This window comes from Bufo gargarizans, chromosome 1, assembly GCF_014858855.1.
Source record: "Bufo gargarizans isolate SCDJY-AF-19 chromosome 1, ASM1485885v1, whole genome shotgun sequence".
Classification (NCBI taxonomy): Eukaryota; Metazoa; Chordata; class Amphibia; order Anura; family Bufonidae; genus Bufo; species Bufo gargarizans.
This window is the reverse complement of record NC_058080.1, coordinates 304,240,753-304,263,921: the sequence shown is the minus strand read 5'-3', so window position 1 is coordinate 304,263,921 and position 23,169 is coordinate 304,240,753. Positions and strand designations below refer to the sequence as shown.

The window sequence follows — 23,169 nt, the reverse complement described above, 5'->3', positions numbered from 1 at the left end:
AAACGGAAAGCCAAAACACTAGTGTGAAAGTAGGCTAAGGCTGGCCATACACTTTACAGAGCTTCAACAAGCCGAACTCTTTTCTCTACGAACATTTGGGGGGGGAAGAAGATCCCCTTACACATTAGAAATCGGCAGGTATTATGCATCTGCCCAGCATGATGTGCATCACCACTTTGACCATGCAGGATTATGAGGGTCCAGGAGAGATTTAAAGGATTATTCCAGTAACCTCCCAGGATAGGAGATAACTATTACATAGGTGGGGGTCCAGTACTCCCGTAGAGAGTGGCAGTGTGTATGCTGGACCTGCTGCTCCCTTTAGTTTGGGGGCACGGGTATGGCATCCCCATTCTCATGCTTGGTGTGGGTGGCAGTGATAGGACACATACCAGTCTAATAGATACCCCCTATCCTGTCTTCCCCTCTGCTTTTGAACATGATACCATTACACCCATCCTCAAAAAACCTTTACTTGACCCATCTTCTTTGTCCAGTTATCGCCCCATATCACTTCTTCCATATGCCTCAAAGCTACTTGAACATGTCCATTCTGAACTGTCCTCTCACCTCTCCAACTGCTCCCTCTTTGACCGCCTACAATCTGGCTTCCGACCCCACCACTCGACTGAGACTGCCCTTACCAAAGTCACCAATGGCCTACTAACAGCCAAAACCAGAAAACATTACTCTGTCCTCCTTCTCCTTGACCTGTCCTCTGCCTTCGATACTGTTGACCACTCCCTTCTGTTGCAAACTCTCTCATCCCTTGGCATCACTGACCTGGCCCTCTCCTGGATCACATCATACTTCATAGACCGGACGTTTAGCGTCTCCCACTCCCGCACCACCTCCTCGTCTCTTTCCCTCTCTGTTGGTGTCCCGCAAGGTTCTGTCCTAGGACCCCTGCTCTTCTCTATCTACACCTTTGGCCTGGGACAGCTCATAGAGTCCCATGGCTTTCAGTATCACTCCTACGCTGATGACACACAAATCTACCTCTCTGGTCCAGACATCACCACCTTACTATCAAGAATCCCACAATGTCTATCTTCTTTATCATCCTTCTTCGCCTTTCGCTTTCTAAAACTTAACATGGATAAAACAGAATTCATCATCTTTCCCCCATCTTGCTCAACCCCCCAACAGACCTATCTATCACGATCAATGGCTGCACACTCTCCCCGGTCAACCAAGTCTGCTGCCTTGGAGTGACCTTGGATTCTGCCCTCTCCTTCAGACCGCACATCCATGCCCTTTCCACCACCTGCCGCCTCCAACTTAAAAACATCTGCTGCATCTGTGCTTTCCTTAACTTTGAATCTGCGAAAATGCTTGTACATGCCCTCATTATCTCCCGCCTAGACTACTGCAACATTCTCCTCTGTGGCATTCCATCTAGCACTCTTGCACCCCTCCAATCTATCCTCAACTCTGCTGCCCGACTAATCCACCACTCACCCTATTACTCCTCTGCCTCTCCCCTCTGCCAATCCCTTCACTGGCTCCTCATTGCCCAACGAATCCACTTCAAAGTACTAACAAATACATACAAGGCCGTCCATAACCTGTCCCCTCCCTACATCTCTGAGCTACTTTCCCGATACATCCCCACACGCACTCTCCGATCCTCACAAGACTTCCTTCTCTCCTCTCCTCTTATCGCCTCTTCCCACAATCGACTCCAAGATTTCTCCCATGTATCCCCCATACTCTGGAACTCGCTACCCCAACATATCAGACTCTCACCTACAGTGGAATCCTTCAAAGGAAACCTGAAAACCCACCACTTCAGACAAGCCTCCAACCAGTGACCCTGCTGCCTCTATACCGCCATGACCAACTTAACCCGCACCTACTGTGTCCTTCTCCCATACCATGTAGATTGTAAGCCCTCACGGGCAGGGCCCTCTCTCCTTCTGTACCAGTTTGTAACTCATCTTGTTTATGATTAGTACAATTGTCTGTATTATGTATGTGCACCCCTTATCATATGTACAGCGCTATGGAATGAATGGCGCTTTAATAATAAATAATAATAATCCCTATTCTGTGGATAGGGGATAACTTCTCACATCCGGAATACCTCTTTAAGGTGTATTACCAATTTTAGGATAAAATTCTAAACTACACACACTTAAAAAAAAACTGTGAATGGAAGATTATCAGGTAACAGCCACATACACACTTGAGCCTCTAATACTGTGTGAAAGGAGTAATAGTATAGCCTATACCCTGCTTTAAGGTGTATGTGCAGGTGCATCAGCATGCTCCTCTCTCCGCAGGTGCCTGAAAGGAATGCCGTTCTCACAGGATTAGAGAAAAGCGTAAATTAACCTCTAAAATGTCACCGTTTAGGATATATAATATAGAATATTATAAGAGGACGACCTATTAACAGCACCCAAAACATTTAAACTACAGGTGCCAATGTCAGAAGGTGACGCTGCCAAATTTCCATGTTCATGGGCACTGGGACTTTTTCAAGGGGAAGATGCCACCTGTGATCTGGGCAATGGCGTACCCATTGGTTTATTAGATTGGAGAAATGGGCGGCAGCAGGAGATGCATTTGGGGAGACAACTTTAGCATTACGTACCAACTGTCACCAACTTCCTAGAACTCTTTAAGAACCTTAATGAACATGACTTATGGGTGCAACTTTGTGCCACCTCATTCTGTCACTTGTCTCTCAGAAGGAGGGCTTCTTTAAGATACCCCTAAAGCAAAAAATAATAAAAAATCGCAATGGGGGTAGTTGATATCAAAGACCACTCGCCAGGTTCTGAAATATATACGATATTCCTGTTCCGATTATCGACCACGTTCACTAAATTTTGTGGATCACATCTGATCATCTTACTGACCCCAATCATTACCTTTCACTCGGATCATGTCACTGGGCATGGAACTAAAGTGGTAACTAAACAGTTAACCCACACTCAGAACCTGGAAGGTAACTCCCAGGAATAAAGTCCAGAATTCAGTCCCTGGCACTTGGGCCAGTGGTACAGCATTCACAGAACGTAATATTACCTCTAGGCAGGAGCTAGGTGCCAGTCTGCAGCAAGGCTCATCGTCCGTGGTCGTTAGTAAATCCGTACGATCCTGACGCTGGTAAATCGCTTACTAATCCAGATCCCCACGTATCCCGCACACTGTGATCAGCAGCCTACTATCCGTCCACCATGCCTCGCCGGTAAACTTTCCTCTCCTGGAACTAGATGAACAAGCTCAGCAAGTGATAGGAGTCCTGAAAACACTCCCTCAGCCGCTAGAACAGACAGCAATAATCGCACAATCTGCACCGCCGCCTTGTGAAAGGACACCGAGCACAGCCGCAAGTCCCGGGCCACCCCGGCTGATGGGCAAAGCGAATGGAGCAGCCAGAAGCTGCCTGAGCAGAACCTGCAGCTCCACGCCGCAGCCAGCCAGTGAGGAGTGGCAGCAGCGACACCTGGTGGTCACTGTATGGCTATGGCCGTGACTGGAAGCTACAGCCAATGATCAGGGGCTGAAGGGAACATAGACTCCAGTCAGTACTGTACACTAAAGCAATACTCCAAACTATTAACCATTCATACAAGCCATTTCATGTGTTCCAAAACAATCTATTAAGGGGCATCTGTCAGCAGATTTGTACCTATGACACTGGCTGACCTGTTACATGTGCGCCTGACAGCTGAAGACATCTGTGTTGGTCCCATGTTAATACGTGTCCGCATTGCTGAGAAAATTAAAAGATTTAATATATACAAATGAGTCTTTAGGAGCTACGGGGACGTTGCCTTTACACCAGGGGCGTTCATAGAGATCATGTAGCCCAATAGCAAAACTCAATATTGGGCCCCTCACCCTCGCTGAAATACAATTTTTTTAAGTACAATTTTTGTAACTAATTATATATATATATATATATATAAAGTAAGGGCAAAATGGGAGGCAGCACCGATGTAGATATGAAATAGCCGGGTGCACGCTCTAAGGGCTAAAGCTTACCCAAATATAATATGCAAAAAAGAGCAGCATTCCAACGCAGGATAAAATAAAATCCAAGAAAATTTATTCAACCATGGTGTGGCGAGAAAGGCTCAATTGTATAACCGAAACGTCGCCATACGATGGGTGAATACATGTTCTTGGATTTTATTTTATCCTGCGTTGGAGTGCTGCTCTTTTTTGCATATTATATATATATATATATATATATATATATATGTATATATATAGTGATGGACGAACATCGGCTGGGACAATTCGTGAACGCGAACGCGGCTGGTCCTATTCACTTTAATGGCAGGCGAACCTGAAAAACCTTTAGGTCATTATTGCAGCCACCAAATACTTACAAGAAGTGCACAAATCGTCCCACAACATGGACAGTGACATAGCAGAGAGGGATCAATGACAAAAATTCCCACAAAAAATATGTATTTTAGGCCTCATGCACACAACCCCACTTCAATGGGGCCGCAAAAGATGCGGGCAGCACACGTTCCGCGGCCCCGTTAAAAAAATATAACATGTCCTATTATTGTCCGCGCTTTGCAGACAAGAATAGGGATTTATATTGCCGGCGCCCGGGCAGCTTCCGTTTTTTGCGGATCCGCGGTTTGCGGACCACAAAAAACGTAACAGTCGTGTGCATGAGGCCTTAATCAGGGGGCATTTTTATGCATCTTAAAGGGAAACTGTCAAAAATGTGGCCTGCCGGAGCCTAGATGGTTTTTATTTTAGCCATGGGAGTACAGCCCCCAAACATTAGGCATTAACCAGACAGAAAACATCAAGTGATTTTGTGGCTGGAGGTATATTAGACGGTCATTAGATAACATTTTTACTTTAGGCCAGTGGAGTACAGGCCCCAAAAATTATTCATTCACCGTACAGAAAAGAACAAGTGATTATGTGGCTGGAGGTATATTAGACGGTCATTGGATATCAATTTTACTGCAGGGCCCAAAAATTATGCATTCACCGTACTTAAAAGATCAAGTGATTATGTGGCTGGAGGTACTGTATATTAGACGGTCAATGGATATCAATTTTACTGCAGGCCCCAAAAATTATTAATTCACCGGACAGAAAAGATCAAGTGATTATGTGGCTGGAGGTATATTAGACTGTCATTGGCTATCAATTTTACTGCAGGCCAGTACAAATAGATGTCAAATACATATGTTTAAAAGAACAAAAAATATAACATTGTATTAAAAGCATGGCTAACGAAATCTCCCCTCTTGAAAAAAAATAAAAATAATTCGATAACAAGTGGTCGTCATAGGTGTTGAATTTCCCCAAGGTCCCAAACATTAGGCATTCACCGGACAGAAAAGGCCTTTTATGCCACTGCATTTACATAAGACAGGGACCATTATTTGTTCTGTGTGGTGGCGGATATGTGTGGGCTGGCATGAGGAAATTAAATTAAACGTGGTCGTTGAATTCCTCCGAGATGCCTCATTCATTTTTAGAAATGTGAGGTAGTCCACACTGTTGTGAGCTAGGAGAGTGTGCTTATTGGTCACAATTCCCCCCTTGACACTCGACGGGGGCAAGCCAAGAGTTCCATGGCAAATTGTGCCAGCTCTGGCCACAGGCCAAGCCTGCACACCCAGTAGTCAAGGGGTTCCTCGCTTCTCAGAGCGTCCACTGTGGGTGTAAATTCCTCTGCCAGCGCCGGCAACAGCAGAATGCAGCATCTCTCGAAGCAAGGCCTGCAAATGCTGCATTCTGACAGGCCTCTGTGATGCTTGTAACATGTCCGCCATTTTGTGTTTGTATCGGGGGTCTAAGTACGTTGCCACCCAGTACTGGTCCTTGCCCTTTATGCTTTTTATACAGGGAACCCTCTTCAAACACTGGAGCATGAAGGCCTCCATTTGCACTAAATTAGATGTGGTGGAGAGGCCTGGCTCCTGCTCATCGCCCAGGAGAATGTCGTCCTCGGTCTCCTCCCCCCAGCCACAGACAACACCAGGGATCCCAGAAAAGTTTAAAGCCTGCTCTTCTTGCTCCTTCTCCTCCCCCCAGGCACCATACTCCTCTAACTCCTCTGCAGACTCCTGCTGACTTGTCCCAGATGGAGTAGCCCCCCCCCCCCCCCCCATGGGAATTTATTCAGCATTGCGACTTCCTCATCTTCCTGCTCCTGCTTCTCAACGGCTTGATCAATGACACGACGCAATGCATGCTCCAGAAAGAAGGCGTAAGGTACGATGTCACTGATGGCGCCCTGGCTGCGACTGACCAGTTTGGTGATCTCATCAAATGGCTGCAGAAGTCTGCATGCGTTGCGCATGAGTAGCCACTGGCGCGGTGAAAAAAAAATAAGTTCCCCAGAACCTGTCCTGCCGCAGAGTTCGTACAGGTAGTCGTTAACTGCATGTTTTTGCTGGAGCAGCCTATCAAGCATATACAAGGTGGAGTTCCAGCGCGTCGGGCCGTCGGGCAGTCACAAATCAGACATCTGTCGGGCAAGTGGTGTCGCCGCTGAACGTCAGCAAGGCGAGTCATGGCCGTGTAAGATCTTCTAAAATGGCCAGAGATTTTTCTGGCCTGCCGCAATACGTCCTGGACCCCGAGGTATTTGGCAACAAATCGCTGCAAGACTAAGTTCAGGACATGTGCCAAGCATGGCACGTGTGTCATTTTGCCTTGTTTCAGCGAGCTCAGCAGATTGGCACCGTTGTTGCACACCACTTTACCAACTGTCAAATTAAGCTAGGTTAGCCACTGATGGGCCTGTGACCGCAGAGATGAAAAGAGTGCAGGACCGGTGTGACTCTTGGCTCCCAGGCACAACAGCCACAGCACAGCATGGAAACGTCTCACCTGGCACGTCAAATAGGTTCTGGGGAGCTGGGGGGTACAGCTGAAAGGGCGGTAGCAGTGGAATAGGAGGAGTCAGTTGAGGAGCAGACGGAGGATGAAGTAGGAGGAGAAGAAGAGGCAGGCCTGCATGCAATCCGTGGCGGTAACACCAAATTCACAAGGGTGCCACAGGTTACATGCTTGACGGCTGTCAGAAGGTTCACCCAGTGGGCAGTAAAAGTAATGTACCTTCCCTGCCCGTGTCTGCTAGACGACGTGTCTTTGGTCAGATGTATCTTGGCACCGACACTGTGTGCCAGAGATGCATTCAGTTGCTCTGCGGTCAGCCTTTGGGCAAGAGGGTTATCCGGTGTCATCAACTTTTAACGTTCGAACATTTGGGCCACAGAAGCCTGCCTTTTGCCAGATGAACGCGATGACGGCACGGTGGAAGGTGGAGTGGAGGACAAATGGGAGGAGGGGTGAGAAGGAGAAAAGGGCAGGACGTGGAGCGCCGGGAGTGTGGCTTTGTGGGTTCTGACGGTGTTGCTCCCAGTGGGCTCAGTGATGGGAGGCCAGGTGCCTTCTTAAGGCAGTCGTCCCTAGGTGAGTGTTGGGCTTACTGCGACGCATGCGTTGACAGCACAGGCTGCAGATGGCAACACTATTGTCAGCAGCTGACACGTTAAAAAAAGCCCACACTGTGGAGCCATGTGCCGGCGTCCTGGGAGCGCCAGATGTGACCGTGCATGGTTTATAGCTCGCTCCAGATACATTTGAAGTCTGCTTTTTGCCTTCTGTGCATTGTAAGTTCTGCCTGCTTCTCCTCCTTCTCCTCCCTATCTGCTGCTCCGTCTCTGCCTCTGAACTCCCCTCCTCTTCCTCTCTTGTAGGCACCCATGTGACGTCCATTGACATGTCATCATCGTCCCCTTCACCAACACTGACATTAAAGATCTCAGAGTAGGCAGACACAGCGGGACCACCCTCCTTGGGCTGATCTGGGTACTGGTGTCAGACCGATAGGTGGTGGCCGCTGCTACCTCCTCTACCTCATCCGATGCCAAAAATGGCTGCGCATCGGTAAGGTCTGGAAATTTATGGGAAAATAATTCCTCTGACTCGAGTGGAGGGGCTATGGTGGTAGTGGTGGGGGTGGTGGTGTCTTTGGGGGTGCACACAGAAGAGAATGAGGAGGGTGCTGATACAGAGGATGAGGAGGGTGCAGAAGCAGAAGGCTGAGTGAGCCACTCAACCAACTCTGGTGCGTCCTTTGACGTAATCGCACGCACCTTCTCAACTTCCCACTTAGACTCTGGCCTGGTGCACCTTCCCAACCCTTACCACCCCTGTGGAACGGCCTGCCTCTTCCTCTGCCTGTCATTTTTAAAATGACCCTGTGACAAAGTCCCTATAGAAGAGCAGTATTTGTGGAAGCAGGTATATAGAACCCTTAATGAGTATTTGCTGGAAGAAGGTATATCAAACCACTTAATCAGTTTATTTTGGGGCAACAACAGGTATATCACACCAGTTGCAATTAGTTGTTCCAATAGCGTTTGTCACTCTGTATAGCTGCGGTATCTCAGCAGAACCGCACACAAATGCTGCACATGCACTATATATAAATTATATTCTAGGTATATCACACCGCTGCCTCAATCAGATTTTTTGGGGGGCAACTAGTATATCATAGTTCCAGTAGCGTTTGTCCCTCTGTATAGCTGCGGTATCTCAACAGAAGTGCACACAAATGCTGCACAATACAAATGCACTATATTATATTATAGGTAAATCACACCTCTGCCTCAATCAGTTTTTTTGGGGAGCAACTGGTATGTCACAACACTTGCAATTAGTTGTTCCAATAGCGTTTGTCCCTCTGCAGGGGCGTCGTTAGGTCAAAACATTCGGGGCCTGAGCCCAGATGTTTTGACCAGTGCCCTGAATGTTATGCTGGCAGGGCCGGCCGCCCTGACTCTCCTGCGCTGCGCTGCGCAGCGATACTCTACACCGGCCCTGCCATCCTAATCCGTATCCTGCAGTAACTGAACTTTAAATCAGCGTTTATCTCAATATTATCTTACACACTCAGCTCCGGAAACATGCAGTGCGGGCGGTGCTCACTCACTGACGTCACGCGCCTGCTCCTCCCACTAGGCGGCGCAGGCACGTGACATCAGTGAGTGAGCGCCGCCCGCACTGCATGTTACTGGAGCTGAGTGTGTAAGTCAAGATGAGATGAGCGCTGATTTAAAGTTAAGTTACCGCAGGATACAGATTACTGAGGGGATGATCTGTGGGGTTGCCCAGACGGCTAGGCCCTTCACAGTATTTATTAACTCCTTTCAGCAGTCCTCCATTCACTGAAGAGGGGAATGCTGAAAGGGGTTAATAACTACTGTGAAGGGGTGGACTGCTGAAAGGGGCTAATAACTACTGTGAAGGCCCCCCCCAGGTGATGGGGGCATGGCTTCATGGGGTGGGGGCGTGGCTTCATGGGGGTGTTATACAGTGGGCTTGTGCCCCGGATGTTTTCAGACCCTAGCAATGCCCCTGTCCCTCTGTATAGCTGCAGTATTGCAGCAGAGCCGCGCACAACTGCTGCACAATACAAATGCACTATAATATACTTTCTATGTTAGAAAGTATATTATAAGTATATCCCACCCCTCAGTAAGTCACACCTATCAATAGCACACCTATACCGTTGCCCTATTAGCTGGCGTTTGGTGTCTCTAACAGCCTGTCCCTACTACACAGCAACCTCTCCCTACACTGGCAAAAGACTGAAGGTAAAATGGCGGCCAGATCAGGTTTATTTATAAGGTAGGGGGTATGTCCATGTGCTGAAATGTCTCAATTGGCTGTCCTGTACCACCTGATGGATGTTTCATTGGTCAAAGTTCAGCACAATGCAAAAGAATATGGCACCAGCTGACATCGCCATATTTTCGCCTGTTTGGCGAACCGCGAACAAGCAAAGTTCGCCGCGAAACAACCACTGTGCGAATTTCAAGGCCATCTCTCTCTCTCTCTCTCTCTCTCAATGTAACTACATTGTTACTGGTTTGCTCCTAAAATTCTAAATTTTTATTTTTAATATTTTGTTAGTATTTTGTAAATCTACCTTGGCATTCAACACTGCCTGAATCCTTCTGGGCATGTTCTCGATCAGATTCAAGCATGTCTTGACAGAAATCTGTTCCCAGGTCTCTTCTACACGTTCCCAATGTTGGTGCATACTGGTTGACTCACTTGGGTACAAATACAGCTTTTTCTTCAACTCTATCCACAAGTGTTTGATTGGGCTGAGGTCTGGCGACTGTGGGGGCCAATCCAGCATTTCTGCTTCATTGTCATTGAACCATTTCTTCACCAATCTCATGTATACTTCAGGTTGTTGTCCTGCTGGAACACAATGGGCCAGATTTATCAATAGCTCAAGTCAGAATAATGGAGTGAAAAAGTCGCAAATTTTTGCGCAATCACTAAAACTGCGCAAAAATTCGCGTTTTTTTTCTGCTCTGCACTATGCTCGCCAGTTTTCTGAAAGTGGGCGTGTTTTCTTATGTAAATTAATCTCTAGACAGATTTACTATTGAGACTATTTAAAAAGTCTCAAAAAATTGCGCAATTTCACTACAGTGAGGACCATGCTTATCTTATGAGACTTTTTAATAGAACATGCGACTTTTTCGTAAAGACGTGCGACTTTTTCGTAAAGATGTGCGACTTTTGTAAAGCTGCTTACTGACGGATAAACTGCTACCGTCAAACCACATTCATTACAGTCTTAAAGGGCCGATCATAAATCTGACTTGGCTAAAACTGACTTTAGCCATATGTGAAAGTGGAGTGAGCGGTCAGAGTAATGCTAAATCTGGCCCTATGTCATTCTTTTCATACCCATAGTACTTGAGTGTACGAAGTAACTCGTCTTGTAGGATACTCACTTATTGCTTAGCACTGAGACCACCCGCGATCCCGGTCAAGTATCTAATGCCTTTAGCTGTGAAACAACCCCACATCATCAAGTTTCCTCCACCGAACTTGACAGTTCCTTCAATTTCTAGATTGGTTAGCCCCCTTTTCCCTTGTTTCTTCCAGACCCATTTGCACCTATCAGAGCCTGGTCTATTGACTTTTGTCTCATCGCTCCAGATCACCCGTTTCGAATCTTCTAATGTCCACACTTTTTTGCAAACTGAAGCCGACGCTTCTTAAGATGATATTTAACTACCCTCGATAATAATAATGCCCCCATAGGGCCCCTAGTAGTAATAAAGCCCCTTTAGTGTCACCAGTAATTATAATGCCCCCAGTAGTAGCCCCAGTATTTATAAAGCCTTGCTGCTATGCCCTTGTTTTACAATGCCTCCTGCAGTGCCACTACATATAATATACCCCCTGTAGTGCCAATATGTATAATGCCACCTGTATTATAATGCCCCCTATAGTGCTAGGATGTATAATGCTCTCATCCCCCCATAGTATAATGCCCTCTCTGTATTGATAGTATATATAATGGCCTCCTCTGTAGTATATATAATGACCCCCCTATAGTACAGTATATACAATGGCCCCCTTGTATAGAATGCCCCCCCCCCCTGTAGTATATAGAATGCCCCCCTCTGTAGTATATACAATTCTCACCTCTGTGGAATGCCCCCTCACTAGTATATAACATGGCTCCTACTGTATTATATATAATGCCCCCTTCTGTGGTATATAAAATGCTCCTTTCTGTAGAATGCTTCCTGTGTACTATATGTACTATATGCCACCTATGTAGAATGACCTCCATTGTATTATATATAATGACCCCACTCAGTGGTACAGTATGTAGAATGCCCCCCTGTCAAGTATATAGAATGGCCCCCTGGGTAGTAAATATAATGCTTTCCATCCAGCCCCCCCCCCCCCCTCAAATACGGCCAGCATACATACATAAAAAATATATATATATATACCTGTGTTCCACTCTCTGACGCCATCTGCATTCCTCTTGCTCTTCCGCTTCCAGGAACAAGCAGTCACGATTACATCATCGTGTGCTCCTGCGCTGGGTCTCGCACGTGACATCATCCTGTGAGACCCAGAGAAGACTTACCTTCTGTATGTGACCATTAAATATTGAATAATCATTCTACTTCAGCGAGTGCCGGTCCTTTTTGTGCAATCGTGTGAGACCCAGCGCAAAAGGTTGCAAAGATGTCACTGCAATCTCCTTCGTCATTCAAGGTGATCTTTAACTTGCTTCTATACTATCCTGTACTGCTTATACAGTACAGAGTATTAGACTGTCAGTACTATACAGACAGGTGCAGCCTGATGGGGATACACTGCAGGCAGACCTGGGGCCTTCATTAGGCCCAGACTGCTATGCAAAGATATCAGCACCCTGCAATCTCATTCCCTGAGTGTCGATGGGAGACAGGGAGTTCCTTTCCTCTAAACCAGGCATGCTCAACCTGCGGCCGTCCAGCTGTTGCAAAACTACAACTCCCAGCATGCCTGAACAGCCTACAGCTATCAGCCTACAGCAAGTCATTATGAGAGTTGTAGTTTTACAACAGCAGGAGGGCCGCAGGTTGAGCATGCCTGCTCTAAACCACTTGGATGCCAAGGTTCCACATCAATGCTTAGACTGGGCTGCTATGTGGCCTAGCCTAAGGCCCCATAGTGACCGCTGTAAAAAGGCGTATTGGTGGTCATTAAGTGGTTCATACACAAAACCACGCTCATGCAAATTTGCAGAAAACAGTGATTAGTAACAAAAAATTGGCCAAATTTCAAATTTGCGACTAAAATGTCTACTCTAGGAGAGTCTTTATGCAAATATACTATAGTCTGCAAAGAGCTGTAAGATGTGAGGAGTTTATACATGCCACACCTGTCTACATTCAATGCTACATGTGATAAAGAAATGCTGCAACAACTGCAGGAATGCGCCAACCAACTTGTGCAGGCAAGTAGTGGCAATTAAATAATATATAATGTTTCATCTCCCTATACAAACTGTAATCCTAATTATCAAATCTCTGAACCTACATAATATAATGCATTAACTAGGCTGCTTTTAGACAGGAGTTTATTACTTCTGTACTATAGACACAATACCTGAACCTACTGCAGTTCATCAGAAAATGAGTTTGAGAGCTATACCTCAGGTTCTGATAAATTGCTGGAGGTTGGTCGGGTGTTGTCTCCAAAACATGGGCACAAAAAATCCCCTGTATTCTACCTGTCTGAAAAGCGGCTGAGCAATGTTTTCTTTTAAACTACAGTCATTGAAAATGATTTTTTATGGTGACAGTCCGTAAACGAAAATGTCTTTTCTGACGGATGAATAAAGATGTGGTGTGTATATTTTACTCTATAGATCGAGTATGGACAAGAAAGGGGCATTGTAAAAAGTAAACTTTACTTATATTTGGTGTTTGTGGTGTGTTTGGTCCAACTTAGTTGGCTCTGTGATACAGATGCTGGTAGCTGATTGGGTCATGGCATCAGAGAGGTGATTAGGTTCAGAGAGGTGATTAGATGAGCAAGCAATCATTTTCTCGTCGCTTTCGTGGAAAAAGACCCCCATATGTGACAATCAGAGAGCACATATAGTTGATGGGTGAAGGTGGTTGATAACATGGACAAAAGTCCAAGTTATCCTCTCCCTGGAGACAAGTACAGTCAGACAGGGAAAGGCAACCTACACCTTGTCCTGTGCGGCCCGTCAGCACTTCCACAACTAACCCCCATTCCCAACCTCCTTGGCTGGCTGACATCTCAGTCAGCTGAAGGGGGGCGGCTGCTTTTTGCTGGCATATCTTAGACTGTGTAACTGCTAGAGATTCATGCCAGGTCTTGTTTAAGCTGACAATCATGAGTTAGAGCAAATGCAAATCAGGTTGGGATTGAAAGCTGCTGGTATATGCAGATTTCACTGAGACCCTTGTCTAACTTGCGATTTATCATGGCTAGATCCTCGAACATGTTCTTGTTTTAAAGGGTTTCTGTCATCACAAAATGAGTTATGTAGCTGGTTGATATTAGCGATGTGCTAATGTCAGCAGTACATAACTGTGTAACTTTTATCTGCCTACATGCCGCCGTTCGCCCAGAAAACGAACTTGTAAAATATGCAAATGAGCCTCTAGGTGCTATTGGGGCGTTGCTGCAGCACCTAGAGCAGGCATGTCCAAACTGCGGCCCTCCAGCTGTTGCTAAACTACAACTCCCAGCATGCCCTAATAGCTGTAAGCTATCCAGGCATGCTGGAAGTTGTAGTTTAGCAGCAGCTGGAGGGCCGCAGTTTGGACATGCCTGACCTAGAGGCTCAGTCTCCTCACCGTTTGGCACGCCCATTTTGCTTTGATGGACATCTCTGCTCTGCGCTTTGAAAATAAAACCGCGCTCCTGCGCCGTCCCGTTTAGTGTTTGGCGCAGGCGCAGTGAGTGAAGGACGCTCGCCTGCTGCCAGCTGTCTTCACTTCCGGGGAGCTCTGTGATGTATTCGACGCAGGTGCAGTGAGGAAGCCGGCAGCAGGCGAGCGTCTTTCACACACTGCGCCAAACACTAAACTGGATGGCGCAGGCGCGGGATTTTACTTTCAAAGCGCAGAGCAGAGATGTCCATCAAAGCAAAATGGGCATGCCGAACGGTGAGGAGACGGAGCCTCTAGGTGCTGCAGCAACGCCCCAATAGCACCTAGAGGCTCATTTGCATATTTTACACGTTAGTTTTCTAGGCGAATGGCGGCATGTAGACAGATAAAAGTTACACATCGCTAATATAAGCCAGCTACATAACGAATTTTGTGATGACAGAAACCCTTTAAAAGCTGAGATTGTCTTCAATCTGGCTTTAATCTCTAGCTGTTACAAAGCCTGAGATGCAGCCATCAGTATCAAGGACCTAACAAATACATCCTTGGCTACTGAATTGCCACCCCGCATGGACATGTGGGATATGTCCTTGGCAGGGAAAGGGTTAAGAAGCATGCACCTCTTAAGAATTTTGGAGCATCTTACACCAGCACATGTTTAATTAAGAAACATCAGTCGTAATAAATCCACCCCACCTTGTGTGAACTCCACCTAACCAGATGCTCCAAAGCTGGTGATGTTGATGCAATCCCTGGTGGTCTAGTGGTTCTGTACCTTTCATGGCTGGTTCAGTAGTTTTATAAATAATTTCTCTGAAAGTCAAGTGATTCAATAAATAATTTAATACAATGTTTAAAAAATAATGTTGCTATTCAGTACTGGTAGTCATAATGTCAAATTATCCCTAGTGGCCAAGAGGTCATCTTCCCTTTTCTTGGTAGTTAACTTAGCTGTTGGCATAAATGTTTCCTGTATTATACCAGGTGTCATTGGTTAAACTACATTCACATGAAAAAATGACCATTAAAAACAGAAACACTGTCAGTTTTTCATGGACATTTTGCATCAGTGTGTACATCCAATTTCCTGCTGTCCATCCGTTTTAAATGTCTGTTTTGTATTCAATTTTTATTAGCAGCTAGACATGTTCTATAAGTACTCCTGTTAGTTGGGTATATGCGTGAGCTCCGCATCTAAAATACCCACATATTTATGCTATTTCGATATACTACTAGGATATGTTTTACATTTAGTGGGCAATTAATTTTATTAATTTTATCATTGTACAATTACAATAGTAAATAATTGTGATTTTTATTAAATGTAATAAATGCAAAAATACTGTGAGCCAGTCTAATTGTGTTTTAGTATGTTCTATTTTTTGATGGCCGCAGTAGCAAAATATAAGTTGACGTACATCCAGTAGTAGTTTGTACACAGTGCAATTTTTCTTCCCAGATAATGGGGTATGATGGCTGGCAAAGTGACAGATGATGGCACCCCTGGTATGCTGATTTCTCTCCCCTGAACTTCTGGCTAACAGTTGTAAGCTGGCACTTATGGCTGTAGATGTCCATATGGAAAAAATACAGGCTTTTATGAGTTGGCCTGGATGTGTTCTAGGTGATGGGTGTCTGAGCCGAAGTTACTCACCTGCAGCAGGGTCTGTATGGCGATGGTTGCTGGACACTCTGCTGACTGTAAGGCTCCATTCACACGTCCGTAGTGTGTTTTGCGGATCCGCAAAACACGGACACCGGCAATGTGCTTCCACATTTTGTGGACCGCCCATTGCCGGCACTAATAGAATATGCCTATTATTGTCCGCAATTGCTGACAAGAGTAGGACATGTTCTATTTTTTTCGGGAACGGAATTGCGGACTCGGAAGTGCGGCCCCATAGAAATGAATGGGTCCGCAATTCCGTTCCACAAAATGGGGAACGAAATTGTGGACGTGTGAATGGGGCCTAACACTGTAGCTTTGCAGAATATCTGTAGTGTCTCTCTTTGAAGTCTCTCTGGAGTAGTGGCCTCAAGGATGAGTTTGTTCTGTGGTCCCTAAGGCTCTAGGAGCAGGAGTAATAGGACATGCTTCCTCACTGTCCTGATACTGGGGTATGATAGATAGATAGATAGATAGATAGATAGATAGATAGATAGATAGCAGATGCCCATCTAGTAGCTAATGGCTGTTTTCACTTTGTGTCTTGCAGGGTGCAATGAGTGGCAGGTTTTTAGTATGGGAGGGAATTAAAGTGGTTTTCTAGAGTTTAAAAGACAGCAGATTGGCAGCTGCATATGCAAAGAGCACATTATATTACTGCATTCTATGAAGCTGCAATGATAGCCCTTGAACAAGAACACTAGACAGTACTGGGGCTGCTCAATCCTTTACAAGAGCACATGCAGTGTAGTCGGCAGCTAAAGCAGGTAGGAAGGAAGGTTTTCCAGCTTCTTCTAAGCTCACAGGACACAATGCAAGGCTCATTATTGGGGTTTGATGGATAGATAGACAGATAGATAGATAAAACAGCAAAAATACAGCACTCAAAAAATAAAAATGTAAGGAATTTATTCACCCATGTGGATATGCAACGTTTCGGCTCAACCTTACAGCCTTTCTCAAGCAGTTGTACATCTGAAGAGATCAAATATAAATATACAAAGTGCATGTGCAATAAATCATGAATCAATATACCTAATTGGAGATTAATAATAAAAAATAAAGTGCCAACATGATTATGGTACCCATGCATATAATACAGTGAAGACAAAAAAAAAAATCACATAATGCCATGATTAATATTTATTAAGCAACATGATTACACCTTTATCTAGGTTGTCCAATAGATAGATCAATAGACGGCCCACCAGGGGACAGTTAACATGTGCACACACCGATATCGGCGTTCTCATCGCTCCTATGCACATGTCAATGAGGGATAGAGGAGACATAGGAAGGTCAGAGTACATCGCCCAGCGGCGGCCATCTTAGAATTGGCAAAACAGAAAGGCAAATCCCTCCATAGTCAGAAATTACTGTCATGCGCACTAGCTGCTTACCCAGCGCAGCCACCATATCAGAAAAGGGAAAAATACCCAGAAAACAAGGTCTGACATTTGCACTTTGAAGGATTAACTTGTACCATGATTTATGCTGTTGTGTGCACTTTATTTATTGCAATATATCCTTTTTATTTGTACTGTTATAGCACTATATACTGCACTGTGGAAAGGGTTAATGCACAGCCAGCTTATACTGAGAGACTTTGGGACTTTCTATATATGCACTGAGAAATTAGAAATCTTCCATAAGGGACTATGCAACGTTTTGGAGGGGGGGGGGGGGGGGGGGGGGGAACTGACACACTGACCTTCTGACTGTCTGATTTAGGCTGAGTTCACACCAGCATTCAGCCTTTCCGCTCTCCTGCTCCTTTATAGGAGCAGGAGAACGGAAAGGACGGATTGGGCACATAACTGAGGTGAACGGAGCCTACGGACCCCATAGACTATAATGGGGTCCGTTAGGTTGACGCTCAGAAGATGATTTTGGAGCAGAGACGAAAAGACTGCATGCAGGACTTTTGTCTCCGCTCCAAAATCATCTTCTGAGCGTAAACCTAACGGACCCTATTATAGTCTATGGGGTCCGTAGGCTGCGCTCGTCTCAGTTATGTGCCCAATCCATCCTTTCCATTCTCCTGCTCCTATAACGGAGCAGGAGAACGGAAAGGCTGAATGCTGGTGTGAACTTAGCTCAGTTGTTTATGTTTGAAGACTTGCTTATGTCTGGAAAAACTGCTTAGTCATTCCTAAAGACTTGTATTAAAATCTATACAAGTCTATGACAGACTGAAATTGCAACATTGTTTCTAGATTTCTAGGTTCTAGAAACTGTATGTAACTGTATGTAAGGAGAGTAGTTAGAGCCCCTAGTTTTTTTGCAGCTAGGGACCAGTGTTTAAGAGACTGCCAGTCTGCAGATAGGGACTAGTGTTTAGTAGAAGAGACTCTGTAAGTCTGCAGAGTTTATATGCAGATAGATATAAACTTTATTGTAGATGCCCATCTAGTACCTAATAGTTTATCTTATGCTCTTTTTACATTGCATATTGTAGGATACAATATGTGGGAAGTCTTTGTCACACCACACAAAAACAAAAGTTTTAGATTTTAGAAAAATTGACTTTTCTAAAATTAGATTAGTGGTATACGAGTCCCTATCAGATTGGAACAGTTTCAATGGAGTCCAGGAGGAATGGGACTACTTAAAAGTGGCACTATTGAACGCAACAGAAAATTGAATTAGGCTTGTCAGTAAAAGCATAAAAAGGAAGAGGCCACTGTGGTACTCAGCAGAAGTGACCAAAATCATTAAAAACAAAAAGATAGCATTTAGTAATTATAAAAAATAATAAACAAGGATCACAGGCAAATTTATAAGATTAGGCACAGAGAGGCCAAACAAGTTATAAGAGCTTCTAAAGCACGGGCAGAAGAGAAATTAGCCCAGTCAGTGAAATAAGGCAATAAGCCATTCTTCAGATGCATAAATGAAAAAAGGAAACTAAAACAAGGAATTGCCAAATAAAAACAAAAGAAGGAAGGTATATGGAAGAAGATAAAGAACTAGCTGACTGCCTCAATGAATTCTTCTGTTCAGTTTTTACAAAGGAAAATGAAGGAAAAGGACCTCAGTTAGGAAAGAAGACTAATGAATCTTTTGATGCATGTGTCTTTACAGAGGAAGAGGTTCTAAGTCAGCTGTCTAAAATTAATACAAATAAGTCACAGGGGCCTGATGGGATACACCCAAAGCTATTAAAAGAGCTCAGCAGTGAACTAGCAAAACCATTAACAGATTTATTTAACCAATCATTGGCAACAGGAGTCGTCCCAGAAGATTGGAAATTGGCAAATGTTCTGCCCATTCACAAGAAAGGTAGTAGGGAGGAATTGGGCAACTATAGGCCAGTAAGCCTGACATCAATAGTGGGGAAATGAATGGAAACCATACTTAAGGAGAGGATTGTGGAACATCTAAAATCCCATGGATTGAAAGATAAAAAACATCATGGGTTTACTTCAGGGAGATCATGTCAAACTAATCTTATTGATTTTTTTGATTGGGTGACTAAAATAATAGATGGAGGAGGTGCAGTAGACATCGCTTATCTAGACTTTAGTAAGGCTTTTGATACTGTCCCACATAGAAGGCTTATCAATAAATTGCAGTCTTTGACCTTGGACTCCCATATTGTTGAATGGATTAGGCAGTGGCTGAGGGTCGTATTCAATAGAGTATATTCAGACCAAGGTCTTGTTACCAGTGGGGTACCTCAGGGATCTGTTCTGGGACCCATATTGTTTAATATCTTTAAAACCAACCAGAGATAATGGGTCAATAAAGTACGAAAACACATATCAGACTAAAATAATCACTAAATACCATAATTTTATTGAGAAACACATAGAGACATGATTAGCACAAGCCACAAAAAACTATTAACACAGGCCACAATACATTTAAAAAATTAAAAACCAAGAGGACCGATGGTGGGCTGTCGGTATATGTTGAAAAGGGCAAAAAAAAAGGCTAACGCAAAACATGCGTTGGGGAGTGGACTGGTGGTGGTCGTGTGCGGTATATCAGTTCGGTTGGTCAGTATTTGCTAGGTGTCTATTATATTTCATTGTCTCTTTTACTACAGTCACCCCTTGTGGTGTGTATTATCACCCACATGGTTAAGTGTGTGTTGTATATACAGTATGCGTATAAGAATTTTTGCCATCATGTATTTTTGAGCCATAGTGGCTTTTAGTGACCAATCATGACTATTGCACTTGCACTTTTCAACATATACTGACAGCCCACCATCGGTCCTCTTGGTTTTTAATTTTTAAAATGTATTGTGGCCTGTGTTAATTGTTTTTTGTGGCTTGTGCTAATCATGTCTCTATGTGATTCTCAATAAAATTATGCTATTTTGTGATTATTTTAGTCTGATATGTGTTTTTGTACTTTATTGACCAATTATCTCTGGTTGGTTTTCATGATATAGTTAGGTGTGGGTCCTAAACTTTTTTTTTATTTTTTTATTTTGGGCTATATATAGGTGTTTAATATCTTTATCAATGAAATTGCAAAAGGCCTCGATGGTAAGGTGTGTCTTTTTGCTGATGACACAAAGATTTTTAACAGGGTTGATGTTCCTGGAGGGATACACCCAGGGCTTGCCTTAGGTGTTCAGGCGCCCTGTGCGAGCTAACCTTGTGGCGCCCCGCCCCCCCCCCCCTCCCCTCCTCCTTACACCTGGTTGCATAAACACACACAAAGAGGAAAAAAAATCTTTGTAACAAATATTTTATCTGCACTCCTATTTACCACCACAGATAACACAGTGATAACTCTATGAGTACAGATAATGTAGTACATGTCACCTGCAGTCCTATGTAACACCACAAATAACACTTAGCTCTCTGAATACAGATAACACAGACAGTGATGGCTCTCTGATTTCTGAAAATGTAGCAGTGTTACCTGCAGTCCTATGTAAAACCACAGATAACACTAGTGCTGATAATGTGGTAGTGTTACCTGCAGTCCTATGTAAAACCATAGATAACACTAGTGCTGATAATGTGGTAGTGTTACCTGCAGTCCTATGTAAAACCACAGATAACACTAGTGCTGATAATGTGGTAGTGTTTTCTGCAGTCCTATGTAAAACCACAGATAACACTAGTGCTGATAATGTGGTAGTGTTACCTGCAGTCCTATGTAAAACCACAGATAACACTAGTGTAGATAATGTGGTAGTGTTACCTGCAGTCCTATGTAAAACCACAGATAACACTAGTGCTGATAATGTGGTAGTGTTATCTGCAGTCCTATGTAAAACCACAGATAACACTAGTGCTGATAATGTGGCAGTGTTACCTGCAGTCCTATGTAAAACCATAGATAACACTAGTGCTGATAATGTGGTAGTGTTACCTGCAGTCCTATGTAAAACCACAGATAACACTAGTGCTGATGATGTGGTAGTGTTACCTGCAGTCCTATGTAAAACCACAGATAACACTAGTGCTGATAATGTGGAAGTGTTACCTGCAGTCCTATGTAAAACCACAGATAACACTAGTGTAGATCATGTGGTAGTGTTACCTTAGTCCTTAGTGTGCCTTCCTGTGTCTATCGCACGGACTCCATGCTGGCGCTGCCTCCTCTTCCTTCTTCTTCCTCCGCACAGAACGTCCTGATGCAGCTGCATCAAGACATAGGAACAGTGGGCATGGTGATGGTGACACACAGGAAGAGACACACACACACACACACACAGGGACGGACACACACACATACATATGATAAATATGATCACATCACAGTTCCTGCCTGTCTGCTTTGGTAAAGCTGGGCATAGCTGGGCTATGCCAGGCTTTAGCAGAGTGGGCACAGGACAGTGGACACAGGGCACGATATGTATGCAATGCAAGTACAGCTGAGCGAGTGCAGGGCAAGGGCTCGCATACACATTGCTCCTCCTGCCTGTCATACCCCCCCCCCACACCGGGCATTTTGGGGGGCATTAGGGGTTGGATGATGCGGATTGTGCACATAGCCACCAATCATATCCCCCTCCCCCTCCTAAAGGTAACTGATGTGCTTGGGGAGAGGAATATGATTGGTGGCACACTCAACATCAACGATGTGCACACTCAACATCAACAGCAAGGAGTTAAAGTCCAACCCTTAATGGCCCCCAAAATCCCTGGGGGGGGGGGGGTTGATGTAGTAGCAGGAAAGCACACTGTCCCCCTGTCCTCTATGAGCCCCCCCCCCCCCCTCACTCATTGCACACTTTTCCCACTCCAGATGGGCCAGTGGGCTGCCCCCCTAGCTTAAACCCCCTTAATGATCAGACCACTTTTTACAATTCTGCACTACACTACTTTCACGGTTTATTGCTCGGTCATACAACTTACCACCCAAATGAATTTTACCTCCTTTTCTTCTCGCTAATAGAGCTTACATTTGGTGGTATTTCATTGCTGCTGACATTTTTACTTTTCTTGTTATTAATCAAAATTTACAGAATTTTTTGCAAAAAAATGAGATTTTTCACTTTCAGTTGTAGAATTTTTCAAATAAAACTACATTTCTATATAAATTTTTCTCAAAATTTATTGTTATACATGTCTTTGATAAAAAGAAATGCAATAAGTGTAAATTTATTGGTTTGCACAAAAGTTATAGCATTTACAAACTATGGTACAAAAATGGGAATTTCCGCATTTTGAAGCACCTAGGCTGCATGAACTCGCCATGCCCATCACGAAATAGCTTGGGGTGTCTTCTTTCCAAAATGGGGTCACTTGTGGGGTATTTATACTGCCCTGGCATTTTAGGGGCCCTAATGCGTGAGAAGTAGTTTGAAATCCAAATGTGTACAAAATGTCCTGTGAAATCCTAAAGGTGCTCTTTAGTATTTGGGCCTCTTTGCCCACCTAGGCTGCAAAAAAGTGTCACACATGTGGTATCGCCATACTGAGTAGAAGTTGGGCAATGTGTTTTGGGGTGTCTTTTTACATATACCCATGCTAGGTGAGAGAAATATTTCTCTAAAAGTCAACTTTTCCCATTTTTTTTTATACAAAGTTGTCATTTTAGAGAGATATTTCTCTCCCACCCAGCATGGGTATATGTAAAAAGACACCCCAAAACACATTGCCCAACTTCTCCTGAGTACGGCGATACCACATGTGTGACACTTTTTTGCAGCCTAGGTGCGCAAATGGGCCCAAATTCCTTTTAGGAGGGCATTTTTAGACATTTGGATTCCAGACTTCTTCTCACGCTTTAGGGCCCCTAAAATGCCAGGGCAGTACAAACACCCCACAAATGACCCCATTTTAGAAAGAAGACATCCCAAGGTATTCCATGAGGGGCATGGTGAGTTCATAG

General features: G+C 44.5%; 1 protein-coding gene across 3 annotated transcripts in view; it reads right to left on the bottom strand.

The window, feature by feature from the left end:
* CSGALNACT1 (chondroitin sulfate N-acetylgalactosaminyltransferase 1) overlaps positions 1 to 3,392 on the bottom strand; it is a 332,098-nt gene extending 328,706 nt beyond the window's left edge. For all 3 annotated transcript variants that reach the window (XM_044305053.1, XM_044305061.1, XM_044305069.1), the window contains exon 1: positions 3,037 to 3,392. The gene's annotated coding sequence lies outside the window, so the exon portion shown is untranslated. The remainder of the gene's footprint in view (positions 1 to 3,036) is intronic.
* Positions 3,393 to 23,169: the final 19,777 nt, after the last annotated feature.